Source organism: Macadamia integrifolia, chromosome 13 (genome assembly GCF_013358625.1).
Source record: "Macadamia integrifolia cultivar HAES 741 chromosome 13, SCU_Mint_v3, whole genome shotgun sequence".
Lineage (NCBI taxonomy): Eukaryota > Viridiplantae > Streptophyta > Magnoliopsida > Proteales > Proteaceae > Macadamia > Macadamia integrifolia.
In genome coordinates this window covers 1,129,558-1,136,633 of record NC_056569.1, presented here as the reverse complement: position 1 = coordinate 1,136,633, position 7,076 = coordinate 1,129,558, and the positions used below count along the sequence as shown (strand labels likewise).

The 7,076-nt window shown below is 39.3% G+C and overlaps 1 pseudogene; it reads left to right on the top strand.

Moving 5' to 3' along the window:
• Positions 1-402: 402 nt before the first annotated feature.
• On the top strand, positions 403-3,349 carry LOC122059775 (annotated as a pseudogene).
• Positions 3,350-7,076: the final 3,727 nt, after the last annotated feature.

Genomic DNA, 7,076 nt, shown 5'->3' with positions numbered 1-7,076 from the left:
AAAAATAAAATCGCGAATCTGTCCACCATTATAAAATAAAAGCTGATCAATTATTATTCCTATGCTCCAAAGTCCAAATAGGTTTGGGATTTTCCACTCTGCAATTCAAGTCTGCACTGAAGTTGTTCCTATCTCTTGTTTTGATGGTAACATTGTGGGCGAGGGAGAGTTTTTTCTGGGTTTCTCTCTATCTAGAGGTTCTAATTGTATTGTATGAGGTGCCATCTTCTCCATTTTCTCTGTCGCAGGTGTTTGATAGTTTGACTGAGTGGCGTTCTTTTGCTGCTGTTCTTCCTAAACTCTAGAATATTGTTTCAGCTGAGCCTAAAGTTCACATTTTTATCTCCTTCCTTTTTTCAATTCCATCCCAATTACCAACCCTTTCGTGTGAAATTTCTTCCCATGATGGGTGTAGGAAAACTTAAATTTCTTCTCTGGATTCTCTCTGTGTTGTATTTGGTACTCTGCTCCTTCGGATTTGTAGTTGTAGACAATTACCTTGTAGATTGCGGATCACCCACTAATACGATAGTGATGAATCATGTCTTTGTTGCTGATAACTCCCAATTCCTTAAGACCCATCACGATATTCTGGCCACCACTTCGAATTCCATCGCTTCTCCTCTGTATCAAACAGCTCGAATCTTTAATGGAGCAATTTCTTACAACTTTCCAATCCAACAGGTAAGGCACTGGATACGCCTCTACTTGTTCCCATGTCAATACCAAGAATACAATACGAGTATGGCAATCTTCTCTGCTACTGCCCAAAATTTCGGCCTCAGTCACTTCCAAATACAGAACGGTTCTATATTCAAGGAGTTCTCCCTGCCTCTAACTTCAGACAACCTCGTCCTCTCCTTCACCCCTGCCAACCAGTCCTTTGCCTTCTTAAGTGGCTTGGAAGTTGTTTCGGTCCCTGATATACTGATCACTGATGATGCCCAACCTGTTTATCCTGTAGCGGGATTTCATGGTCTATTGAACAAAGGGTTCCAGACAGTTTGGAGGGTGAATATAGGTGGACCACTGATCACAACCCAGAATGACACCATTGGGAGAACTTAGGTTGCTGATCAGAATTTTCTAGTGAGCCGAAATCTTGCCAAGTCTGTAACTGGGTCTGTCAATTATGTGCAAGCTAGACCAAGCAGGGATATAGTTCCTGATTTTGTCTATGGCACCAATATGGAGATGAACTTGGCAAATGCAACCAAACCCAATTTCAAATGACATGGAAATTCAATGTGGATGCTGGTTTTCAGCATTTGATTTGATTTCACTTTCGTGATATCCTGAGTACGTCTCTCCACGAGCTCTACTTCATTGTTTATGTTAATAGCTGGGCTGTTGCTCGAGATATTGATCTTAGTACTAGAACAGATGTTAAGTTTGTCTCGAATTCTTGATCCGTTTTGAAGATTGATCCTATCCGATATATTTTGGTGGCGACCCAAATGGGAATTTTTTTGAGATCTGTGATGGAAACAAAGGGGTTCGGCCGATAGGCCCAAGCCCGGAGCCCATCACTGATCTTGTATGGGGGTGCAGGGGCGTACGGTTTGACTGGATCAACCGCGATTAGATGGATCGACCCGCGACTTGGAGTATATATAATGTACTGTTGCTTATTGAGAAAGTCATTGTATTTTGGGGTTTTTCAGAGCTAGGGTTTCAGGGCAAGTTGCTTGGGTGTAATCTCTCTTCTGCATAGTGAAACATCTTCTTCTTCGCCCGAGGATGTAGCACACCACCTTGGTGTGTGAACCTCGTTAAATCTCTGTGTCGTGCGGATCTATTGTCTCTTTATTTTTCGTGTTTCTTGGTGTTTGATCTAACAACAGGCAATACCTTGGCTGCTCCCTATTATATGGACTTTGTTCTAGGTTCAAGTAATAGAACCACACTCTCCGTAAGTGTTGGGCCTTCTACTAGTATTCCTAGTTTCAGCCGGAATGCATTCTAAATGGATTGGAAATCATGAAAATAAGCAACTCTAGGGGCAGCCTTGATGGTGAAGCCTTTATCTCCCCACATGGTTCAAAGAAGGTTGGTTTGATTGTGGGTCTGGTTCTTGGGGTGTTTGCTATGGTATTTTTGGTTACCATCCTCTTCTTCATACTGAACAGAAGACGAAAACTAGCACATGATCACCCTTCAAAATCATGCTTTCTTTCCTCCTTGAATGGAGGAGGGAATACAACTCACATAAAGGTTGGTCAATTCTCTAATGGAACTATATCTAGTACCACCTTAGAAAATGGTTTTCGTTTTCCTTTTGTGGCACTGCAAGAGGCCACAAACAACTTTGATGCGAGTTGGGTTATTGGGGTTGGTGGATTCAGAAAAGTATACAAGGGAGTTCTGAAAGATGGAACAAAGGTGGCAGTAAAGAGTGGTAATCACCTGTCCCAACAGGGCCTTGTGGAGTTCCAGACTGAAATCAAAACGTTATCTCAGTTCTGCCACCGTCATCTAGTCTCACTAATTGGCTACTGTGATGAGAGTAAAGAGATGATCCTAGTTTATGAGTACATGGAAAACGGGACCCTCAAGAATCATTTGTACGGCCAAAATCTTCCCAGATTGAGTTGGAGACACAGGCTCGAGATATGCATTGGATCAGCCAGAGGACTTCACTACCTTCATACTGGTTCTGTGAAGGCAATTATCCACCGAGATGTTAAGTCTGCCAACATCTTACTTGATGAGAATCTTATGGTGAAGGTTGCTGATTTCGGGCTTTCCAAGACGTGAAATCGACCAGAGCCATGTGAGCACTGCAGTTAAAGGAAGTTTTGGGTATCTTGATCCAGAGTATTTCAGAAGACGACAACTGACCAAGAAGACAGATGTGTACTTATTCGGGGTGGTTTTATTTGAAGCCTTGTGTGCAAGACCTGCAGTTGATACATCCCTTCCAAGAGAGATGGCTGACTTGGTTGAATGGGCATTGCATTGGCAAAAGAGAGGAAAGATAGAGCAAATCATAGATTCTAATCTTGCCAATAAAATTAGACCTGATTCTTTGAAGAAATTTGTAGACACAGCTGCAAAATGCCTAGCTGAGTATGGTGTTGATCGGCCCACAATGGGGGATGTGTTATGGAATCTAGAATATGCACTTCAACGGCAGGAGACAACCACTCAAAATGAAACCGACAAGAACAATACAGATCAGATAGGTGAGCTTTCCTCAATGGTGAACAATATCAGCAATGAGGAGACTAGTCTTACTGCTGAGCATTTTGAGTCATCCAATGTGGATGATATTTCAGGTGTTTCAATGAGTATGGTGATCTCCCAGCTGGAGAAGCTGAAAGAAGATAGAAGGAAAGAGGTTTTATGATACTGCAGTATTAGCCTTATGTTTGTGATATCAAGTAGACCAACAGACAAAATGCTTCACTAGTTTCGCCTGGTACAAGAGGGGGAGCCAGAGAGGCTGCTTCAAAAGAGTTTTGAGGACCCTCTGACGCAAATGAAGCTTCCTTGGTCCCAAACTCCCAATGATAAAGCATTTTGTTGCATACAGTGTCATTCTTCTTTATATTTTGTGAATCTAGGAATGTTTGCTCAATGATTTGATAATTCAGTTTCATCCTTTGGTATTGTACAGTACAGTGAGTTTTACCTTTTCTTATTTTTGTTTGTTTTTCAAAGTCGCCAATGGGCTGTTAAATGGTACAATCGTCATTTTGACTCCTTACTTAAAAGTGATTGATGGTAAGGGGCGCGAGCTTAATTTGGTGTTATGTAGTAGTACTTCTCTAATTGTGGCATTCTCTATGGGATGACGCTATAAATTACCCTAAAAACATTGATGCTCATCACTTCATTATTCCCTGTCCATTTTGAATTCCATCCTCAATCCCCATCAACGAAGACCCAAAGACTCCAAAGTGATCGAATGACTGTCTTTTGTGATTAATGGCCAAACATTATGGTCCTGTGGTCCTCGGTCCTCACCTACTCATGATCACATGTTTTGTGGACTTCTATGAGCTTCAAGCTGAGTAGCTGACCACCATGTGAACCATTTGTCAAGCAGAATATCCATTATTTTGTAAAGATTGGATCTCTTAAAATTTTAGAAAGATGACATCAAGAATATACAGTAGCCGAATCATCCCGATTCTGTCCGATCCAAAATAAAATCAGATAGGAATCGGCAGCGGCCGATTCCAATTCAGAATCCATTATTTTGTAAAGATTGGATCTCTTCAGTAGACTAATATGATAAACTGATTGCAGATTCTCAATCGATGTTTCCTTTCTATATGTCTAAGTTGATATTAAATCGCATCATCAAAATTAGGAGTACAAAATGGGATGTTCATGACCTCAGATTTTGGTAGATTTTTCTTCCGAAGGCTGCGGCAGGTTTTTTTGAATCTGGTACAATCCCACATCTAGGGTTCTTGTCTGTTCTTGGGTTGTCAGTTATCACAGTCCTGGTCAATATTTAAGGAAGTGGGGCATAAGCCTAACGAATTTAGATCCTCTACAATCGGGGGAAATCATCTATAGCGCTATACATCTTGTAGCGCACATCGAATTACCAAAAATGCCTTGAGCTGCGGTTGAGCACCTTAGTTGTGTGTTTGAGCATTCTTGATTGTTGAATGTGTGCTACACGCTCTGTAGTGTTACAAAGAAGCATGATCCCTCGAACATGCATCATGTTCCCATCAACCACCTGCTACTTGGTTTACAAGTCGCAAGTCCCAAGTCTCATATGGTTGCGGAAGACTTAATGATAGGGGACTAACAACTTTTTTTGCTAGGTAGGCCCATGGAGAGTTGAATTTAGTTGTGAGAGTTTCCCAAAGATAAAAAACTAAATGTTAAAAAAAAAGTGTCACACATTTTGAAAATGAAAAAAAAAAAGAAAAGAAAGAATCGACACTAAAGGCCCGTTTGATAACATTTCTGCCATTTCTGTTTCAAGAAATGGTAGAAACATAAATTTTTGTTTCTAGAAACAGAAACGGAATTGAAGGTGTTTGATAAGTCATGTTTTTAGAAGTCGATAGTAACCAATGAAAGAATGGCCACAAGTCGTTTTTAGAAACGGCGAAACAAGTTCAACTTATTCCTCCTAGGTTGTTTCTTGAACCATAAATAAGTAAAAATTTCTATTTCTATTTCTGAAAATAAGTGAAACGGAACAGTTTTATCAAACGTTTTTTACTCCGTTTCTGGAGTTTCTGGAAACAGAAACGACAGAAACGCGTTTCTTGAAACGTTATCAAACGGACCCTAAAATTCATTCCAATCAAGTATTTAGTTATCAGTATCAGTATATATCGGTTCAATTATTGTAGGTAACTGATCCAAATTGATCAGTTATTAATCGATACTAATATGATATGACTATTAAGATACAAATACATTTTTTTTATTAAAAAAAAAAAAAAACCATTCAAATTATAAGATGTTCCGGAACCTAATTTTGCCTACTAGGGCCCTGTAGGCTACATGTTTTAACATCTGAATTACAGGATCATTAGTATTTACACAAAAAAATGGGCTTTAAAAACCAATGTTCCAAGTCAATTCTAAGGTGAAGCATTGTCCATGGCCAGTCCAAAAAATTGACAAAGTGCATTAATTGATCCAACCCATTTAAGTCACTCCAAAAACCCTGCGCTTCGCATCCTGTCTTGACTATCTCTTGCATTCCGATTAGAAGTCCTTGCACAGTTGTATCAGTGACCTCTCCTGTCATGACAAAATTGGCAAGATGGAGTAAGCATTTGCCTGGTGAAAAGAAGCGAAGGCTCAGCCTAAGACGAGTTCCAACCTAAGTCTTTGACAATGTGACACTAACAAGAAAAAACCAAAAAAAACCATACCGACATAACACGGCAATACCATATCCTGGGTTAAAAATATAAAGAAAATGTAAAATGAAACTCCCCATTCAAATTCATCTTCATCTTCTTCCCAAATCGAAACACTTCACAGCTTTCATCTTCTTCCTCTCCAACCATGATTTCGAGTTGCAGTTGCGAAGGAACAGGATCTGTAGGAGGGATAATACATCTATCAACTAGAAAATAGAAATTAATGAAGTTAATTATTTCAAAGGTGGATCAACCAGGGATATTGCTCCTAATTTTGTCTATGGCACAGCTACAAAGATGAACTTAATTTGCAAATGCAACAGTAAACCCTAATTTCGATATAACATGGAAGTTTAAAGTGAATTCTGGTTTTCAGCATCTGATTTGATTTCACTTATGTGATATAGTGAGTATGTCTCTCTACGAGCTCTACTTCAATGTTTATGTTAATAGCTGGGTTGTTGCTACAGATCTAGATCTTAGTTCTTTAACAGCCAATAGGTCGGCAGGTCCCTATTATATGGATTTTGTTCTTGGGTTAAGCAATAGAATCTTACTCTCTATAAGCGTTGGGCCTTCTACTAGTGTTACTAGCCAGAATGCCATTCTAAATGGGTTAGAGATCATGAAAATTATCTCCCCTTATGGTTCAAAAAAGACGAGAAAGAGGTTTAGTTTGATTGTTGGTCTGGTTCTTAGGGTACTTGCCGTGGTATTCTTGGTTACTATCATCTTCTTCATATTATATAGAAGATGATGAATAGCATATCATCACCATTATCCATTGGGACGTTAAGTTTGCCAACATCTTACTTGATGAGAATCTCATTGCGAAGGTTGCTGATTTCAAGCTTTCCAAGATAGGGCCTGAGATTGATCAGAGCCATGTGAGCACTACAGTTGAAGGAAGTTTTGGGTTTCTTGATCTAGAGTATTTTAGAAGACAACAACTGACCGTGATGGAACTAATTGTATCAAGCAACCAGCTTTTCCCACCAAAGAAATGCTTTAGTGTAGGCAAAAATGTCACTTGATTAGATTTGTTTCTTATTTTCTTTGTTTTCAGCCTATTGGAAAATCTGATGTCATTTGGAAGTTTTTAATGTGATTTGGTTGTTCTAATTTTGATTTTTCCAGCAATCCTTGTATTGTTTATTGTTCAGGGCCTAATGCTTCTTGTTTTTCTTTTTTTTTCTTTTGACATTCTTGCCTTGTAATTTCCTTCTT